At 49.5% G+C, this 21,185-nt stretch overlaps 1 protein-coding gene across 2 annotated transcripts in view; it reads right to left on the bottom strand.

Annotated features, from left to right (window-relative positions):
* The window catches only part of far1 (fatty acyl CoA reductase 1), a 114,225-nt gene extending 99,106 nt beyond the window's left edge, over nucleotides 1-15,119 (bottom strand). For both annotated transcript variants that reach the window (XM_052029079.1, XM_052029077.1), the window contains exon 1: nucleotides 15,019-15,119. The gene's annotated coding sequence lies outside the window, so the exon portion shown is untranslated. The remainder of the gene's footprint in view (nucleotides 1-15,018) is intronic.
* Between the last annotated feature and the right edge of the window lie 6,066 nt (nucleotides 15,120-21,185).

Raw genomic sequence — 21,185 nt, 5'->3', positions numbered from 1 at the left:
AACAAGCCACTCTTTCCACAGATACTGCCGGGCCCTGCTGAGGATTTGCAGCATCTACAGGATTACTAAACCGATTTAAAAACAACCAACATCAATACTAATTCTTTTTGCATAATTTTAAGATTTTAAAAGAATTCGTATTCTCTTGAAATGGAACTAACCTCTGTTGGTTTTTAAAATTGCACCCAATTCAGAATGAAGGTTACCTTCCTGAAAATCACAACTTGGTATTGGTTTATTATTGTCACTTGTATCGAGGTACAGTGAAAAGCTTGTCTTACAAACCGATCGTACAGGTTAATTCATTACACAGTGCAGTTACACTGAGTTAGTACAGAGTGCATTGATGTAGTACAGGTAAAAACAGTAACAGTACAGAGTAAAGTGTCACAGCTACAGAGAAAGTGCAGTGCAATAAGGTGCAAGGTCACAACAAGGTAGATCGTGAGGTCATAGTCCATCTCATTGTATACCATGTCGGTTCTGGGACCTCTACTTTTTGTGATATTTATTAACGACTCAGATGAGGGGGTGGAAGGCTGGGTTAGCAAGTTTGCAGATGACACAAAGATTGGTGGTGTTGTGGATAGTGTGGAGGGCTGTCGAAGCTTGCAGAGGGATATTGATAGGATGCAGAGCTGGGCTGACAAGTGGCAGATGGAGTTCAATCCAGAGAAGTGTGAGGTAGTACACTTTGGAAAGACAAACTCCAAGGCAGAGTATAAATGTATCATATAAATGGCAGGATTCTGGGCAGTGTAGAGGAGCAGAGGGATCTGGGGGGTTCATATCCACAGATCACTGAAAGTTGCCTGGCAGGTGGATAGGGTAGTTAAGAAAGTTTATGGGATGTTAGCTTTCATAAATTGGGGAATCGAGTTTAAGAGCCGCGAAGTGATGATGCAGCTTTACAAAACTCTGGTTAGGCCACACTTAAGAGTACTGTGTCCAGTTCTGGTCGCCTCAGTATAGGAAGGATGTGGAGGCGTTGGAAAGGGTGCAGAGGAGATTTACCAGGATGCTGCCTGGATTAGAGAGTATGGATTATGAGGAGAGACTAAAGGATCTGGGGCTGTTCTCATTGGAGAGGAGGAGGATGAGGGGAGACATGATAGAGGTATATAAGATATTGAGGGGAATAGATAGAGTGGACAGCCAGCGCCTCTTTCCCAGGGCACCAATGCTCAAAACAAGAGGACATGACTTTAAGGTATTGGGTGGGAAGTTCAAGGGTAATGTCAGAGGGAGTTTTTTCACCCAGAGAGTGGTTGGTGTATGGAATGCACTACCTGGGGTGGTGGTGGGAGGCTGATACATTGGACAAGTTCAAGAGATTGTTAGATAAGCATATGGAGGAATTTAAGTTAGAGGGATATGTGGAGGAAGGGGTTAGATAGTCTTAGGTGTGGTTTGAAGGGCAGCACAACGTGGTGGGCCAAAGGGCCTGTACTGTGCCATATTGTTCTATAAGGGAACCACTCAATAGTCTTATCACAGTGGGGTAGAAACTGTCCTTAAGTCTGGTGGTACATGCCCTCAGGCTCCTGTATCTTCTACCCGATGGAAGAGGAGAGAAGGGAAGAATGTCCCGGGTGGGTGGGGTCTTTGATTATTCTGGCTGCTTCACCAAAACAATGAGGAGGTAAAGACAAGAGTCCAAGGAGGGGAGGCTGGTGTCCGTGATACGCTGGGCTGCGTCCACAACTCTCTGCAGTTTCTTGCAGTCCTGGGCAGAGCAGTTGCCATTCCAAGCCGTCATACATCCAGATAGGATGCTTTCTATGGTGCATTGGTAAAAGTTGGTGAGAGTCAAAGGGGACATGTCGAATTTCTTTAGCCTCCTGAGGAAGTAGAGGCGCTGGTGAGCTTTCCTGGCCGTGGCATCTATGTGATTTGACCAGGCTGTTGGTGATGTTCACTCCCAGGAACTTGAAGCTCTCAACCCTCTAGACCTCAGCACCATTGACGTGGTATTTAAACTCTATGTCACAAGTTTAGGCACCGTCATCCCAGTTCTTATTTTGATCATAAACAGCAGCACTGAATTGTCAGTGTAGAGTGCAAACATAAAAGGATATTTGAAAAGCTAACGTGAGAAACCTCAAAAAATACTTTGGTTGGTGCATTCAAAAAGTTCTCGGTATCACTCTTGAATTACAAGGAAAACTATACCCTTCAGCTGGTGAAGGCAATTGCAAATGCATTAATGGTCATTCCATCCCACCTACTCCTGCTGTGAAGGTAGTTGACAAACGACTGATGGTTTCCTGCTAAAGGTGCTTCACCAAAAGATTTGTGGTGTAATACAGGTGACCCCCTACATTACAGCAGTCCAGATGATGGAAATTCACTTTACGGAAATCACAAATCTCTACCAAAATGTCCAAGGTAAGGAATAAAAATTCACTCTCACAAAATTTCAGTGAAAAAGGTAAATAAATAGAATTTATTTTTTCCACCAACTGTCATTTCTTTACACATGCACAGATGACATGGCTTCACGTTACAGAAAATTCGTGATACGGACTGTTTTCTGGTTGTCACCTGCAGTCAGTTTGTTCACAAATTACCTTTGGGGTGAAGCAGCAGTACTTGGAACTTAAAAGCACGAGTGAGAGCCACATTCTTCTAAGAAAAGCATCTGACTGGAAATAGGAATAAAATAGGTCAACCAGTCAGTTCTTCATATTGAGGATAGTTGGTCTGGTTAACCTCCACTGTTGCCTTTATATTAACCACCAAACACAAGGAGATGACTATGAAGACAAAGCAAAAAAAACAGGGCAAGTGCTTCAAGAGTAGAGATCCAATAACATTAACCAATTGCATTTGCAGTAACAAGGTGTATTTAATAAAAAAAATTTCTAGTGTCTGCTGCTACTCCTTAAAATTTTCTTAGAATGGTCGCACAGTGATGATCCGGTCCACCGTGCCTCCGGTTGAACAGAATCCACACTGCAATGTAGGAAGCCGTTTGCCAGCCATTGGGCAGTACTTTCTACAGTAAGACTTGTCTCCTTTCTTGAAGTTGGTCACATTTACCCCAGTACCCCGGAACATCCTCCACTTCCCAAATATGGGCTCAGAGGCTAGGAATTTGTGACTGAAGCTCTTCACGTCAGGTTTTACATTTTCAGCTGGGATCCAGTCTCCTTCCAAGGTCTTGTTATTTTTGAGTTAGGATATGACCTTCCTGACACCTTCTTCATCAGGAGTGGTGGCAAGGTTAGTCTGGATAGGTCACTGTGGGATGGAGTCTAGTGCACTCACAACAAGGTCAGAGATGCAGTTGAGAAGGTCTTTAAAGACTTCCGGTGGGTGTTGACTACCTTGCTGCCCCTGATGAATTCACACCCTTAATGGCATTCAATAGGGGTTAGCAGGGACATGAAAAAACCCTCTTGAAATACCACTGTCACAGAAATTGGTCTCCATTGTTGCTTGCTCCACAAGGGTATGCAAGCCAAGATATTAATCAATGGAGCTTCAACAGAACCATTCACAGTGAAGTCTAGCATCACACAAGCTGGGGTGTTTTTGGGGGAATCTTTCTTGCTGCAGTGTGGAATTGCTTCTCCAAACTTCTTGCAGGAGTGAAGCTAATCTTCAGAACTAATGGGAAGCTGCTCAACTCCAGAACCGAAGTTACCCAAATCCCAGCAATCAAGCTACAAGATGCAACCAGTGCTTGCATTCGTGCACACTCAGAGGCTGAGCTCCTAGCCATCATCAAACTTTCCACTGAAGCACGAGAGGTTGGGCCTCAAACTCGACATCTGCAAAATGAGCATCCTGTACCAACCTACAGCTAAACCATACTACCCTGACTTTAGAGATTCACGGGAGTCTACTTTTCCAGGGTCTCTTCCCTCATCTCGAGAGCCACCTCTCAGTGAAGGCAAACATCAATGAATACATTCAACACCACCTTCAATGCACCAGCAAAGCTTTTGATCAATTAAGGAAAAGGATGTTTGAAAATCAAGACTCAGGCTTGACACAAAACTCATTGCCTACTAAGCAGCAGTGATCCCTGCCCTTGCATATGCTTCTGAGAATGGGACTACCTACAGCAGGCATCTCAAGACACTGGAAAAACAACACCCACACTGGCGTCTCCATAAAATCCTCCAAATTCATTGGAAAGACAGATGAACCAACACCAGCGTCATCTCTCAAGCCAACAACCCCAGTATTAAAACCACAATTAGTTGACTACGTTGGGCAGGCCACTTTATCCACATGCCTGTTACCAGACTCCCAAAACAGACAATACACCAAGCTCTATCGTGGGGATAGATTTCCCGAAGGACTGTGGAAAAGATTCAGGGATGCATTCTTTGAAGAAATGCTACATCCCAACAGACTCCTGGAGATCTCTGGCCCATGATCATTCAAAGTGGGGAAGGAGCACTCAGAACGGCATTGCAAACCTCAAAACCATATGTTGGTAGGACACAAAGATCACAAGTAAGCAGAAGGAGCACACCACCCACAAACTGCCCACCTTGTCAATCACCACCTGCCCCATCAATAGAAGATGCTGTAGGTCCCGCACTGGCCTTATCAGAACCCACAAAACCGACATGGAAGCAAGTCATCTGTGACCAAGATGTCAAGGTACAACATCAAGTAGAATAGTGAAATCTGAATTCCCCATTCCATCAACCCAGTTCCAACACTAAATTATTTAAATCACAGAAGGTCCATGTAAAGAGGAAAGCAACTGAATCACTACCTCAGGTATCGGACCTTTAGGAAAGGTTTTTTCTCTCCCCCCCAAAAAATAAGCAATTTTTTTTTGAAAGTTAGGAAATAATTGAAGTAGGAAAATCAAACACACAATAAATACAATGATAATGAAGCATTTAAACAGAAAAATATATAATTTCTATGTTCTAATATCAATGAGATATATTGGAAGGCTATTAAAATACATAAAGGATAGTCAATAGCCAAGTTTGGGGATGGATTGAGGTGTAGGGCATGTTTGCCATGGAAACAAGGAAAGATGGCAAAAAGATCGTCAAGGCCTTTTGCCCAAGCTGACACCTCTTTCAACATATTGGTGCTCCCATCTCAATCCCAGCTTCTCTTCACACAGAGAGGTAGGAGTTAGATTCTGATTTATTACTACAACATTGTCACTTCCAACCTCCCCACCATTCTACTGTTCAAATAGGCCAGTTATGTACAGTCAGAGGAACAGGTATTTTCAAGATTTGTAAGAACTCTAAACTTGGCGTGGTACTTTTTAAATTTGACGAAACTCCTGAGCTGATCCCATTAAGCATGTTTAACTAAATCTTGGACAAAGACACAGATTGCATTTACATTGCAGACACCCAAACACTCTCCTGTCCTCTTCTACTTTACAGCATAAAAATGACACAGATTTCTCTCCAAGTACTTAACCTTGCAAAAGTGACAACTCAGCTTTTGAATAAAATTAAATCAAACAATCCACGCTATTACAGTGCCAGCAACCCAGGTTCAATTCCAGTCACTGCCTGTAAGGAGTTTGTACGTTCTCCCCGTGTCTGCATGGGTTTCCTCCAGGTGCTCCGATTTCCTCCCACATTCCAAAGATGTACATGTTAGGAAGTCATCTTCTCCATGGATTGCCACCTTGTTGTGGTGGAGAAGCTTGTGTGGTCCCGAGATTGACACCGTCTGGAGCTATGCTCCTGGTAGGGTCACCCATGGTGGTAAGGTCAACGGTGAGGTCCCTGACAAAGAACAATCCAACCAAGACCTCAACGGTGGAACAGGCGGACGAAGTTATTTTGAACTCAACAGCTGTGAAGGCGGATGAAGGCTGCAACAAATCCATCAGCTCCATCGTCGTGCTTTCCATGCCATTGGAATCAGTTGGTTGATTTGTGAAGTATCGTGTGCTTTTTGTAGTGCAACATTAAGTACATGTTAAACAAACACACGCACAGGTGTCTTCGCTCTGGGCTAAAGTGAGGCAGCAACAACCAAAGCCTGATCTGCCATCTAGAACTACCTGTCCTGAATGCAGAAGAATTTTCAGAGCCAAGATTGGACTCATGAGCCATTGAGAGCCCATAAATAGATCAACGGAACGAAGACCATCATCCTTGACCTCGAGGGATAGCCACAATGACAACGAGAAAGTTGTGGGCACGCCGGAAGCGTGGCAACACTTGTGGGCTGCCCCCAGGACACTCTACGCAAAAGATGCATTTCACTGTGTGTTTCAATATACAATAAAGATATCTCATCTCATGTTGTCCATTTCCTGAGATAGCCAGTTCTACATTCTCACCACTCCCCAAGAAAGAATTTTCTTTTGATTTCCTAAACTGATTGCCTCCAGTTTCTCTTTTACCCATAAAGAACTCCTTGAATATCTCTACCATCAACACATGTTTGGTCATGCCTCAACATTCTCTTCTCAAAACAAACTGAGATACAGTCCATCCTTTCCTGAAAGTTACACCTCCTGGTAATCATCCTTGAGCGAGAAATCTTTCACAATCTCCTAATGCCTCCATGCATTTTTGTTTTAAACACACAGTGACAACCTGAAACATACAGTACTTCACATGTAATTTATTCAACACAGGTTAAGCATAAATTTACAGTTAGAACATGGTTCCTGTCTGTTACAACCTTATCAAACTGCATCACAACTTCTAGCCACATGTACTTGAACTTTTCCATCCTTCTCTTCTCCTCCATATCGATTCTTATTTTCTACATAGTATGTGACCTCAATTCTTACCAAAATACAATTCCACATTTGTACATACTTAAATTCATGCACCAATTATAAACACATACTGGATGTTGAAGATCACCACAGTACTACCCCAAGATTCAAGTTCTCCTGCTTTCCTGATCAATGTTTTTCAGTTAACCAACCGAAAAAAGATTATTCTCTTGAAGCCAGCTAAGAACAACTGCTCAGCTGGCTTTTGTAGAAGTGTTGCTGCATTTCAAAAAGCAATTCATTGTGTGATGCATTTTATCCATATTGACAACACAAGCAGGTTCTGTATAAACACAAGCTCTTCTTTCTCCTGTCAGTATGACTGATACTGCCCCTGCCTGTACCAGTGACGCATTATCTTCCATAGTTACCTAGGAAAGTAGTATTTTTATATCCACTGTAAATATCTATTTTTATTTTAAACATATGTATTTTCAGAGAATCATAAAATTTGCAACAGGCTCCAATAATGTATTCACCTGTCTCCCATTTGGTACATTAGGCTATAAATTCACAGCACTGGAGAATGGCAAACCAAGTTCCTCGATGACTGGAGAGGCAAAAAATAGTTCAAGAAACATTCAGTTTGGTAGCTGATGAATTAGCAAACTATCCACGCTACAGATTTAAAATGTCAGCTGAAGTGCCAAGGTGCCAAGAAGCAAAATAATGAAGATCTCTGATCAAGGAAATTGAATGAACGTTTGAAATACCAGCTATTGTGGATGGACCAAAGTGGATCGCTTTCAGACAGAACCAGTGCCTCAAAGCTGAACAATTTCATGAAAAAGCTACATTATACAAAACTGTTGCAAGAAATTTTAATGCAAACAAGAATCGCTGACATTGAGACAAAATGAGATCACTTGTCAAGTTGAGACACAGAAGGCCAGGATCAGGTTGGAGGAACAACACCTCATATTCCGCCTTGGGAGTCTCCAACCTGACAGCCCCAACATCGATTTCTCTAACTTCTGGTAACCCCACCCTTCTTTTTCTTCCCCCCCCCACCCCTTTGTCATTCCTGTAGTTCCCTTCCCCCACCTTGATGACCTGCCCATCTCCTCCCCTCCCCCATCCTTTATTCTACGGTCCACTGCCCCATCCTACCAGATTCCTTCAGTTTTCAGCCCTTTGCCTCTTCTACCTATCACCTCTCAGTTTATTATTACATCTTCACCCCCTCCCCCCCACTACCTTCCCCCTCACCTCTCCCCTGCCAGCCTGTGCTCCTCCCCCCCCCCCACCCCCCCCCCCCCCCCCCCCCCCCCCCCCCCCCCCCCCCCCCCCCCCCCCCCCCCCCCACCTTCTTATTCTGGCTTCCGCCCTCTTCCTTTCCAGTCCTGATGAAGGGTCTCGACCTCAAACGTCGACTGTTTATTTCCCTCCATGGATGCTGCCTGACCTGCTGAGTTCCTCCAGCACTTTGTGTGTGTTGTTCACGTCATTATTGACTTGGGATTGGGAGCTGCTGGAAATTACTTATTGCCCATACCCAAGTTGGTGTTGTGGGACCCTTTGGCTTTATATCATTAATAAATTGACTGCCAGGCCAGTTCGTCCAATTGCAGTGTCCAGAGGAGGTTTACAAGAATGATCCCAGGAATGAAAGGGTTAATGTGTGAGGAGCATTTGATGGTTCTGGGCCTGTACTCTCTGGAGTTTAGAAGGATTGGGGGGTGGGGGTGGGGCTGGGGGGGGAGTGGTGTGGAATCTCATTGAAACCTACCGAATATTGAAAGACCTGGATAAAGTGGACGTGGAGAGGATGTTTCCAGTAGTGGGAGAGTCCAGGATCCGAGGCACAGCCTCAGAATAGGTGTACTTTATAGCAGAGATGAGGAGGAATTTCTTCAGCCAGAGGGTGGTGAATCTGTGGAATTCATTCCCACAGAGGGCTGTGGAGGCCAAGTCATTGGGTATGTCTAAAGCGGAGGTTGATAGGTTCTCGATTAGTAAGGGTGTCAAAGGTTATGGGGAGAAGGCAGGAGAATGGGGTTGAGAAGAAAAAATAAATCAGCCATGATCGAACGATGGGCCAAATGGCCTAATTCTGCTCCTAAGTCTTATGGTCCAACTGCAGCTGTATGAGAGTGGAGTTGTAGAATAGCCCAGACACACAGGTTTCCCTCTCTGGTAAACCAAATGAGTTCTTTGAATTCTGATAATTTTATGGCCACTTTCACTGATCACGTTACACCGAATTCAAATTCTCAAACTGCCATGGTCGGATTTTAACTGGCTTACTAGGTCCAGAAACACTAATGCTGTACCAATGCACAATTCTGACAAATGGGGTATCACTGTTTAACAAATTTATCTCAACACAGGGGTCAATAACAATATCGGTCTCAAACAAGATAATTACATGTTGCTTAAACTACAACCCTACAAAACCTTATCTAGTCGAGAGATGTTGTTTAGTGTGATAAGCAGCAGTAAACACTGAACCACAAGTTTTCATCCAAAAGATCGAACATTTTATGATCAAAAATGAAATATTCCTGTAATGGAACTGTAGATCATATTAAACTGCTAGACTCTCTCAACTAAAGGCAAGGGAAGAGAAGCATGCAACACATTTGACCACTTCCGCCACAATGTTGTTGTTGCCTGTCCTGTTCACATGGGGACCTCATGATGATACCCTGCCAGGCACAGTTAGACAACAAACAAAACTTTATATTCTCAACACCACAAAGGTTGAAGAAAGATGCTTTCACTGACCAAAAACAAAACTGTGGTCAATGTCTTAATTGAACCAATATTTAATAAATTTGTTTAAGTCTAAAAGTTCTTTGAACGACTGCAACTTAAATCTTATGGGGAATATAAGAACAAAAATTCATTGAGCAGCCGTAATTTATCACTCAAATCTCATTCTTCTTGCATTATCCAGAGCAGCTAAATTATGGTAGTGTAAATGAGATCTGGGGTCTGCTGGCAAGGGCATCCCAAGTTTCTTTCACAACCCAAATGGCCTGTTAGGACAGTTGAAGGTCAACCATGATATGAGATTGGAGTTTCCTTCCCTAGAGAGTTTTAGTTTTAAATAACATTGGCAACTTTGTCATCTCTTTCCAGAGTATTTAGTTTCTGCACCAAATCCAAATTCTTAAACTGACTTGTTTGAATTCCCATCATCTGGAATGTTGCTTCAGTCACCTGGATTACAGGTCCAGTAACAATCAACACACTGCTGTACCCACAAAACGTTGATAATGACCATGTTTATTTTAAACTCAGCCAAAACAGTAGGTATTTTGTTCTTCCAAACCAGTGTTTGGACTGAATACTTTAAGTTGTTCTTCACCAGCACAAAACACGAGTTGGTGTACTAGAAGCAATCTAAATGCATTTAATATACACACTAGTTTTTTTTTCAGAAAACCAACATTGCTAGCAACAACATTAAGTCGTTTACAAAATTGAAGACACCTTCACGCACCACTCAATCTTTCCAGCAGATTCCGTACTGAACAGCTCTTAAAAGCAATTGGTGGACTTTAAAAAAATGTACTTTGTGCAGTGTCACAGGAAATTCTAGTTCATTCAGACATGGACAAGGTTGTCTTCTTGAAATAAAATTGTTAATATCTGACTGGATTCAACAACAGTTTGTACTGAAGTAGCACTTCAAATAACAAACATTCTCAACTACACTTTAAAAGGAAGCAGGAACATGACGAAGAAAGTGGGAGCAGTGGCTAGAATATGATGATATTTTACAATGCATAATAAATGTATTGAATTTTATTTCATATTTTGTATTCTTCACCCAAACATGCAAACAATGAGCTTACGAGGACACGATTTAAGCACATATGACAATTAAAAACTCCTCTTTCATTCATTTCCATGCAGAACAATATCTGACAACACAATAAACAAGCTCAAGAACACAACAACGCATTGTACAGATTTACCTGACGTGGCTTGTAATGGAGGAATTAAGGCCCTGGGGAGGGTGCAGGGCAAGGCATCAGATCATTGAGAAACTACAATTAAGTACAGCTGTTGGGAATCTGGAATTGTTGGGGGTTTTGATTGAGTAATATGGAGAAACCATCTCCACTGGTAGGACCATAAACAGATTTAAAGAAACCCAAAATATAAACAGAAAATGCAGGAAAGACTAAACAGTTCAGACTGCATCTGTTTGTTTCCACACTTAGCCTTTCAGGTCGAGAGCCTTTAGCTAGGCTCTGACGGACTAGGACCAACCTGATTTAATTGGAGATCTATAAATGCAAACACAATAGCCAAACAACCACTTGATTTGCAGCACAATTTCATGACAAAACGCAAATAAAATAATAAATCTACAGAACAATTTTCATTCCGATTCCCAGCAATCTCTCCTGATTGCAAGAGAGCTTTAAAGGCAGCAACGTGTGCAGGGCTTTGTAACTGGGAAGTGCCAGGGTGGGTGGCTGGCTCTAAATAATACTCAAAGTAACTGCACGAAAACCACATTGAAGAATGAGATGTTGTACACTGATTGAAGATGGACTGCAACACCCAGGCCAGGGAGAGGGCAGGGTGGGCGCAAACATGTGGAGGAGGAAGTGCGAGAAGGAGCTCAGCGAGGTGAGACAGTCCAAAGGAAGGAGGGAGGCAGGGACCTGAGGCAAATGGGCAAAATGGTGAGCGGGAAGTGGGACTATCATGAATCTGTGATTAGGCTAGTGCCTTGCGAGGATGTGGGGAGGGGAAGAGGGTGGAGGGGAAGAGGGTGGAGGGGGGAAGAGGGTGGAGGGGGAAGAGGGTGGAGGGGGTGGTGGAGAGCAGGGTGTGGATGGGGGAGGGGAGTGGGTAGTTGGGGGTGGGGCAGAGAGAGGGGGTGGGGGGGAGGGGGGGAGGGGGGGAGGGAGGGGGAGGGGGGGAGGGAGGGGGAGGGGGAGGGAGGGGGAGGGGGGGAGGGGAGGGGGAGGGGGGGAGGGGGGAGGGGAGGGGGGAGGGGAGGGGGGAGGGAGGGGGGGAGGGGGAGGGGAGGGGGGGAGGGGGGAGGGGAGGGGGGGGAGGGGGGGAGGGGGGAGGGGGAGGGGGGAGGGGGAGGGGGAGGGGGAGGGAGGGGGGGAGGGGAGGGGGGGGAGGGGGAGGGGGGAGGGGGGGGAGGGGGGGGAGGGGGAGGGGGGGGAGGGGAGGGGGGGGATGGGAGGGGAGGGGGGAGGGGGAATAGGGGAGGGGGGGGAGGGAGGGGGAGGGAGGGGGAGGGAGGGGGAGGGAGGGGGAGGGGGGAGTGAGGGGGTGGGGGAGTAAGGGGGAGGGGGGAGTAAGGGGGAGGGAGGGGGAGGGAGGGGGGAGGGAGGGGGGAGGGAGGGGGGAGGGAGGGGGGAGGGAGGGGGGAGGGGGAGGGAAGGGAGGGGGAGGGGGTGGGGGGAGGAGGGGAAGGGGGAGAGGAGAAGGGGGAGGGGAGTGGAGAGTAAGGGTGTGGGGTAGGGGGGAGTAGGGGTGTGGTGGGGTAAGGGGGATGGGGGGTAAGGGGAATGGGGAGTGTGGGGGGGGTGGGGGAGGGGAATGAGGGAGGAAGGGGGATGAGGAGGGGGGGATGAGGAGGGGGGATGAGGAGGGGGGGATGAGGAGGGGGGATGAGGAAGGGGGGATGAGGAGGGGGGATGAGGAAGGGGGATGAGGAGGGGGGATGAGGAGGGGGGATGAGGAAGGGGGATGAGGAGGGGGAGATGAGGAAGGGGGGATGAGGAGGGGGGGATGAGGAGGGGGGGATGAGGAGGGGGGATGAGGAGGGGGGGATGAGGAAGGGGGGGAGTGGGTGCAATCACCAGCGGACCAAGGCCCTGTGCCACCGCCGGGCGCTCAGTTGTGTGGGGAGACGGGGTGAGGTGAGGGGGTGGGGGTGAGGTGAGGGGGTGGGGGGTGAGGGGTGGGGGGGAGGTGAGGGGGGGAGGTGAGGGGGGGAGGTGAGGGGGGTGGGGGGAGGTGAGGGGGGTGGGGGGGAGGTGAGAGGGGTTGGGGTGAGGGGTGGGGGGGAGGTGAGAGGGGTTGGGGTGAGGGGTGGGGGGAGGTGAGAGCGGTTGGAGTGAGGGGTGGGGGGAGGTGAGAGGAGGGGGTGAGGGTCGGGGGTGAGGGGAGGGGGTGTGGGCGGTTGGGGGGAGGGGTGGGGGGGAGAGGAGGGTGGGTTGGGATGAGGGGTGGGGTTGGGGGTGAGAGGTGGGGGGGAGGGGGGTGGGGTTGGGGGTGAGGGGTGGGGGTGAGGGGTTTTGGTGAGAGGAGGGGGGTTGGGGTGAGGGTTTTTGGTGAGAGGAGGGGGGTTGGGGTGAGGGGTGGGGGTGAGAGGAGGGGGGTTGGGGTGAGGGGTGGGGGTGAGAGGAGGGGGGTTGGGGTGAGGGGTGGGGGTGAGAGGAGGGGGGTTGGGGTGAGGGGTGGGGGTGAGAGGAGGGGGGTTGGGGTGAGGGGTGGGGGTGAGAGGAGGGGGGTTGGGGTGAGGGGTGGGGGTGAGAGGAGGGGGGTTGGGGTGAGGGGTGGGGGTGAGAGGAGGGGGGTTGGGGTGAGGGGTGGGGGTGAGAGGAGGGGGGTTGGGGTGAGGGGTGGGGGTGAGAGGAGGGGGGTTGGGTGAGGGGTGGGGGTGAGAGGAGGGGGGTTGGGGTGAGGGGTGGGGGTGAGAGGAGGGGGGTTGGGGTGAGGGGTGGGGGTGAGAGGAGGGGGTTTGGGGTGGGGGTGAGAGGAGGGGGGTTGGGGTGAGGGGTGGGGTGAGAGGAGGGGGGTTGGGGTGAGGGGTGGGGGTGAGAGGAGGGGGGTGAGGGGGAAGTGGGGAGGGGTGAGGGGGAGGTGAGGGGGTTGGGGTAAGGGGGAGGGGTGGGGGTGAGAGGAGGGGGGTGGGGGTGAGGGGGAGGGGTGGGGGTGAGGGGGAGGGGTGGGGGTGAGAGGAGGGGGTTGGGGTGAGGGGGAGGGGTGGGGGTGAGAGGAGGGGGGTTGGAGTGAGGGGGAGGGGTGGGGGTGAGAGGAGGGGGGGTTAGGGTGAGGGGTGGGGGTGAGAGGAGGGGGGTTGGGGTGAGGGGTGAGAGGAGGGGGGTTGGGGTGAGGGGTGGGGGGTGGGGGTGAGAGGAGGGGTGTTGGGGTGAGGAGGGGGGTTGGGGTGAGGGGTGAGAGGAGGGGGGGTGGGGTGAGGGTGAGGGGTGGGGGTGAGTGGAGGGGGATTGGGGTGAGGGGTGAGAGGAGGGGGGGTGGGGTGAGGGGTGGGGGTGAGAGGAGGGGGGTTGGGGTGAGAGGAGGGGGGTGGGGTGAGGGGTGAGAGGAGGGGGGGTGAGGGGTGAGAGGTGGGGGGGTGAGGGGTGAGAGGTGGGGGGTGAGGGGTGAGAGGTGGGGGGGTGAGAGGTTGGGGTTGAGAGGTGGGGGGTGAGGGGTGAGAGGAGGGGGGGTGAGGGGTGAGAGGAGGGGGGGTGAGGGGTGAGAGGAGGGGGGGTGGGGTGAGGGGTGGGGGTGAGAAGAGGGGGGGTGGGGTGAGAGGAGGGGGGTGGGGTGAGGGGTGAGAGGAGGGGGGGTGGGGTGAGAGGAGGGGGGGTGGGGTGAGGGGTGGGGGTGAGAGGAGGGGGGTTGGGGTGAGGGGTGAGAGGAGGGGGGGTGGGGTGAGGGGTGGGGGTGAGAGGAGGGGGGTTGGGGTGAGAGGAGGGGGGGTGGGGTGAGAGGAGGGGGGGTGGGGTGAGAGGAGGGGGGGTGAAGGGTGGGGGGTGGGGGTGAGAGGAGGGGGGTGGGGGTGAGAGGAGGGGGGGTGAAGGGTGGGGGGGTGGGGGTGAGAGGAGGGGGGTGAAGGGTGGGGGGGTGGGGGTGAGAGGAGGGGGGTGGGGTGAGAGGAGGGGGGGTGAAGGGTGGGGGGGTGGGGGTGAGAGGAGGGGGGTGGGGTGAGAGGAGGGGGGGTGAAGGGTGGGGGGGTGGGGTGGGGGTGAGGGGTGAGAGGAGGGGGGGTGGGGTGAGGGGTGGGGGTGAGAGGAGGGGGGTTGGGGTGAGGGGTGAGAGGAGGGGGGGTGGGGTGAGGGGTGGGGGTGAGAGGAGGGGGGTTGGGGTGAGGGGTGAGAGGAGGGGGGGTGGGGTGAGGGGTGGGGGTGAGAGGAGGGGGGGTGAGAGGAGGGGGGGTGAAGGGTGGGGGGGTGGGGTGAGAGGAGGGGGGGTGAAGGGTGGGGGGGTGGGGGTGAGAGGAGGGGGGTGGGGGTGAGAGGACGGGGGTTGCGGACCACCTCCCGACCGCCGCCCTTTCACAGGTCCGGCCGGAGTTGCCCGGCCCAGCCCGGCGGAATGTCCCAGCCCTCCGGCCCCAGGCCTACCCGCTCGGCTCCAGCCGCCGCTCGCCCTCCGTCCGCCGCCGCGTCTGTCACCCGCTCCCCCGCACTCATTGGCCGTCCTGAGCCAGCCCCCGCCACACGGCGGGAGGGACCACCGGCCCGACCAATCACACCAGCGGCTTCCTCCTTCTGTCTTCCCATTGGAGAAAACTAATGTCAATCATGCATGGGCCGGCGCTTGGACAACAGTAAAATTACTATTGGATTATTGGACGTCACTCAACACGACTCGGCCACTTTCTAAATTTCTATTGGCTAAAGTTCAGGCCAATCGAAGAGGGGGTGGTGCTAAAGCTCCAGGCTCCATGACTATTGGATAATATTTATGTCAATCGCATACCGCCCCTAAGGATCTTATTGCTATTGGACAATATTGATATCAATGACAGAATAGGTGCACGATCATTTAATTATTATTGGATAATTTAGTGTCAATCAACCATTGGGCGTTTCCATTTGTTGCATCTGATGTGCACCAACCAATGGAGGGCCGCACCAGCCACGAATATAAACTCAATTGGATGGATTTACACCAACCAATAGTGGATATGTTGAACAGAGGTTTGGTTGCTATTGGATAAAATTAATATCAATCAAATATGGGGCGGTTGCTTCAACTCAGAGTTTGGTTTCCATTGGGTGATTGGGATGTCACTCCAACAGAACCACTGACCATAATATTGTTGACACTGATGCATCAGTGAACCGAATGTAACATTCCTGAAATGAAAACAGAAAATAATGCAAATACTCAGCAGGTTAGGCAGCATCTGTGGGAGGAAAAACAAGAGTTGAATGGAGACACAGGAGACTGCAGCTGCCGGAATCTGGAGCAACACACAATCTGCTGGAGGAGCTCAGCGGGTCGAGCAGCGTCCGTGGGAGGAAAGGAATTGTCAACGTTTTGGGTCTGGTACCACCAGGCTCAAGGACAGCTTCTACCCCACTGTGACAAGACTATTGAACGGTTCCCTTATACAATGAGATGGACTCTGACCTCACGATCTACCTTGTTGTGACCTTGCACCTTATTGCACTGCACTTTCTCTGTAGCTGTGACAATTTACTCTGTACTGTTACTGTTTTTACCTGTACTACATCAATGCACTCTGTACTAACCCAATGTAACTGCGCTGTGTAATGAATTGACCTGTACGATCGGTTTGCAAGACAAGTTTTTCACTGTACCTTGGTACAAGTGACAATAATAAACTAATACCAATACCAAACCCTGCATCAGGAGAGGGGAGATGGGCTGTATAAAGTGGGGACGGGGAGTGGTGGGACAAGCCGGTGATAGGTAAATCAAGGAGGGGTGAAAGATGACCGGCAGGTGGATCCAGGTAGGGGAGAGAGAGCTGGGAGACAGAGACAGGTGGGTGATAGGTGGAGGCAGCTGCTGGACGGAAATAAACAGGAACACAAAAAGCTACGTGTTGGAATCTGATACGTAAGGAAGGTGATAACGGGAACCATTAGAGGAGAGGTGATAGGCAGGTGGAACCAGAGGCAGATAGGGGAGGGGATGGGAGGGAAGCCAATGGGTAGACAGTGTGTGTACTGGATGGATGGAACCAGGAGGGGCAGGGGAACAAAGATGGGGGAACAGGACAAAAATGAGAGGACTGGAGGAGAGAGAGGGGTGGGAACGGGGGAAAACACGCCAGAGGGGAGACGTTTAATGTTTTGGGTCCGAGACCCTTTCTCGTAACTGAGGTAGAAAACAAATTAGTTTTAAATTGTAGAGGAGAGTGGGAGGTGATGGATAGGACAAAGGGAATATCTGTCAGGGTGAGGTCAGGGTTGCAATACAGATAAATAGGGAGGCAGCATCGTAGCACAGCTGGTAGAGCCACTGCCTCACAGCGCCAGTGACCCAGGTTCAATCCTGACCTCGGGTCCTGTCTGTGTGGAGTTTGCATGTTCTCCCTGTGACTGCATGGATTTCCTCAAGGTGCTCCCATAGACGGGCAGGTTGTGAGGTTAATTGTCCACTGTAGAATGCCCCTCATATGGAAGCAAGTGGTAGAATCAGGGGGAAGTTGATGGGAATGTGGGGAGAAAAAATGGGGTGAATGTAGGTTTGTAAATGGGTGGTTGATGATCACGGTGGACTCAGTGGGCCGAAGGGCCTGTTTCCGTGCTCTGAGTTTCTCTGACTCTAGGTCATCTGGTTAAAAGGTTAATGGGGACAGTGAGACGGAGAATGCTTTCTCTGTTTCGCAAACCTAGAAACAGGAGTTACAATTTTAAAAGAAGGGGCTGCCCCTTTAAGAGAAAGATGAGGTGAATTCTTTTTCTCCCAGTGGGTCGCTGGCCTTTAGAATTCCCGTCCTTAATAGGCTGTACAAGTGGAGTCTTTGAGTATTTTTTTTCACAGGATCATAGAAATCTACAGCACAGAAATGGGCCCTTTTACCCCACTTCGTCTATGCTGACCGTGATGCCTATTTACACTAACGCTGGAGAAACTCCAGCGTCCAAGTTCCTCCAGCATCACTGTGTTTTTCATCTAGATTCCAGCATCGGCAGTCCTTTGTTTCTCCTATTTACACTAATCCCGTTTGCCCGCATTAGGCCTGTATCCCTCTCTGTCTTTCCTATCCAAGTATCCGTCCAAATGCCTTTCAAACGTTGCAATTGTATCCACCTCCACCACCTCCTCTGGCAGCTCGTTCCATACACCCACCACCCTCTGTGTGAAAAACCTACCACTCAGATCTCCTTTAAATGTCTCCCCTCTCACCTTAAACCTGTGCCCTCTAGTTCAAGACTCCTATGTCTTGGGACTCTGACTATCTACCCTACCTCTGCAGCTCATAATTTTATGAATCTCTATAAGGTCACCCCTCAGCCTCCTACGTTCCAGTGAGAACAAACCCAGTCTATCAAATCTCTCCTTATAACTAAAGTCAAAGTCGAGTTTATTGTCAGATGCACAAGTCCGTGTGTGCACAGGTACAATGAAAAACTTACTTGCAGCAGAATCACAGGCACATAGCATCAGATAAGCAGCATTCACAAGAAAAACATAAATTAAACATAAATTATACACAATTTTTACAAGAAAGGACACAATTAAAACAAAAAAAAAGTCCATTTAAACTACAGCCCTCGATTCCAGGCAACATCCTAATGAATCTCTTCTGCACTCTCTCCATTGCTCCCACATCCTTCCTGTTGTGTCGCAACCAGAACTGTGCACAACTGTTTGAGAAAGAGGCAGGTAGATTTTCGATAAGTAAGGGAGAGAGAGAGAGACAACCTGATGTAGGTGGAAATGCAGACAGATTAGCCATTGATATTAAATGGGAGAGCAGGGGCTTGGTCCTAATTTGCCTGCATGAAATAGAAACAGAATGGAGATGTGATGGAGGTGGGTCTTTCTGTTGGTCTAAAACTCAGTTCTGCATCAAATTTGAGGCCAAAGTCCCAAACACTAAGTTGGAGGTCGAGCCTCAGACTACGGCCAGAGAGGGGGATGGAGTCAAGGGTTGGGGATCAGTGAAAGTGGCGTGAACTGAGAAAGGCAGCTTCGGATGTCTGCGTTCATTACCTGGAAGGCGGACCAGCGACGATACAACTCTGAGGCTGAGGAAGGGTCAAGGTGGAGTTGGGTGCCATCGAAGTATGTAAATTCCAATGTGTGAACAGGATAAAGTCGCTGAGGGAAATCCAGAGATGAGAATGTAGGAGGGGGCCCAGGTTCAATCCCAGGGGCAGCCGGGGGGAAGGGTTTGGGAGCAGGAAGAGGAACCACTGCTGCTCCTTCTCCAGCCATGCCTGTGTAGATTCCACCAGCAGCTGATGAATGGAGGATCAAAGCCGGGATCCACCAGAGCCACAGGCACGGAGAGGGTTTCTGTGAATTCAATTCGAGCTGATTCGGTTGTGTCTGGCTGAAACAGGTACAGTAAATTAAAATAAGCACAAATTTAAATATTAAGCAGTTGCTTTTAGAAGAGCAAAACTTAGCTGGTGCGGTCATGGAACGTAAAGGAGCAACAAGCAAAATGCCGGAGGAACTCAGCGGGTCAAGCAGCATCTACGGGGGGGGCGGGGGGGAATGGACAGTCGACATTTTGGCTCGAGACCCTTCGTCTGGACTGGAAGGGTCTTGACCTGAAACATTGACTGCCCATTCCCCCCCCCCCCCCCACAGACGCTGCTCGACCCACTGAGTTCCTCCAGCAGACTGTGTGTGTGGATTCCAGCAGCTGCAGTCTCTTGTGTCTCCACACATGCAGGGGATGTTGAGAGGATCGACTGCACCACCTAGTGTTGGAAGACCTGAAGGTTCTCTCAGTGAGTCACAAAACCATACAGCGCAGAAACAGGTCCTACAGCCCACTGAGTCTGTGCTAACCATCGACAACCCATTTACACTAATCCTATATTAATCCCATTTTTTTATTCTCCCCACATTCTCACACACAGATTCTACCACTCAGCTACACACTAGGGGCAATTTACAGCGGGCAATTAACCTACCAACCCTCACTTCTTTGGGATGTGAGAGGAAACCAGAGCAACTGGAGGAAACCCACTTGGTCGCAGAGAGAACGTGCAAACTCCACACAGACAGAAGGTTATGGAACATCAAACTGTACGTCCCAAGCAAGTGAGGGAGGGGATCTCAGAAACGAATCCAACACAATGGACCATTAACTCCACTGCAGGTGGGATTTACATTTTCAACAGGTTCCCAACCAAGATGATTGATGGGCTTGGCCACTTGGTAGAAGATGGGGCTGGTGGGTCAATAGTGCTGGGGTAGAAGGGATGATGTTTCCATCAGTGAGGGTGCCTAGAACAAGGGGTCACATTCTTAGAATGAGGGATTGGCCATTCAGGACAGAGACAAGAAGAAATGTTTCCAATAGAGACTGTTGAATCTCTACACCAAACCTTTTTTGGTAAATTGGTTTATTATTGTCACATGTACTGAGGTACAGGGAAAATCTTTGTTTTGCGTTGCATCCATACAGATCATTTTGTTACCTTTCTGTACATTGAAGTAGTACAAGGGAAAACCAATGACAGAATGCAGGATAAAGTTGTTATAGTTACAGAGAAAGTGCAGTGCAGGCAAAAAATAAGGTGCAAGGCTACTATGAAGTAGATTGTGAGGTCAACAGCCCATCTTTATCATACAAGAGGTCCTTCCAATAGTCTTAAAACAGTGGGATAGAAGCTGTCCTTGAGCCTGGTGGTACGTGCTTTCAGGCTTTTGTATCCTCTGCCTGATGGGAGGGTGGAGAAGAGAGAATGTCCGGGGTGGGTGGTGTCTTTGATTATGTTGGCTGCTTTACTGAGGCAGCGAGAAGTGTAGACAGAGTCCATGGAGGGAAGGCTGGTTTCCGTGATATGCCGAGCTGTGTCCACAACTCTCTGCAGTTTCTTGCAGTCCCGGGCAGAGCAGTTGCCGTACCAAGCCGTGATGCATCCGGATAGGATGCTTTCTCTGGTGCCTCTGTAAAAATTGGTGATGGTGAGTGGGGACATGCCAAACTTCTTTAGCCTCCTGAGGAAGCAGAGGCACTGGTGCATTTTCTTGGCCAGTGTGCTGTGGAGGCTCAGTCACTGAATGTGTTCCAGAAAGAGACCGATAGATTTTTGCAAATCAAGGGATATGGGCTTAGTGCAGGAAAACAGCAGAGATATGAGATCACCTGTGATCTTTTCAAATAGTGTATCTGGTGCAAGGGGCAGAATGACCCATTCCTGTTCCTATTTCTTTTGTTAAATTCGTGCCGCTGCAGACCTGTTCCTGATTTGACTGTCAGGATAAAACAAAGCTGGTTGGGTGGACATTTTCAGTCCGTACGGCTGTGATGAGCACCGTGCACGGCGCTGATGTCATCACACCATGATCAGTGCAGCGCAGATGACAAATTCCCTCGGATGAATTCCTCCCTCAGATGTGTTTGGTCCAACCTGCTGACCTGCTGATGGGCAAGGCTTCAACCAGAAGACATTGCATATAGAGTCACAGTCATACAGCACAGAAACAGGCCCTTCGGCCCAACTTGTCCATGCCGACCAAGGTTCCCACCTGAGCTAGTCCCATTTGCCTGCATTTGGCCCATATCCCTTTCTTATCCATATACTTATCTAAATGTCTTTTAAATATTGCGATAGTAACTACA

The sequence above is a fragment of the Pristis pectinata genome, chromosome 14 (genome assembly GCF_009764475.1).
Source record: "Pristis pectinata isolate sPriPec2 chromosome 14, sPriPec2.1.pri, whole genome shotgun sequence".
NCBI lineage: Eukaryota > Metazoa > Chordata > Chondrichthyes > Rhinopristiformes > Pristidae > Pristis > Pristis pectinata.
Note: the sequence above shows the minus strand (reverse complement) of the source record. Positions and strands in the feature narration are given on the sequence as shown.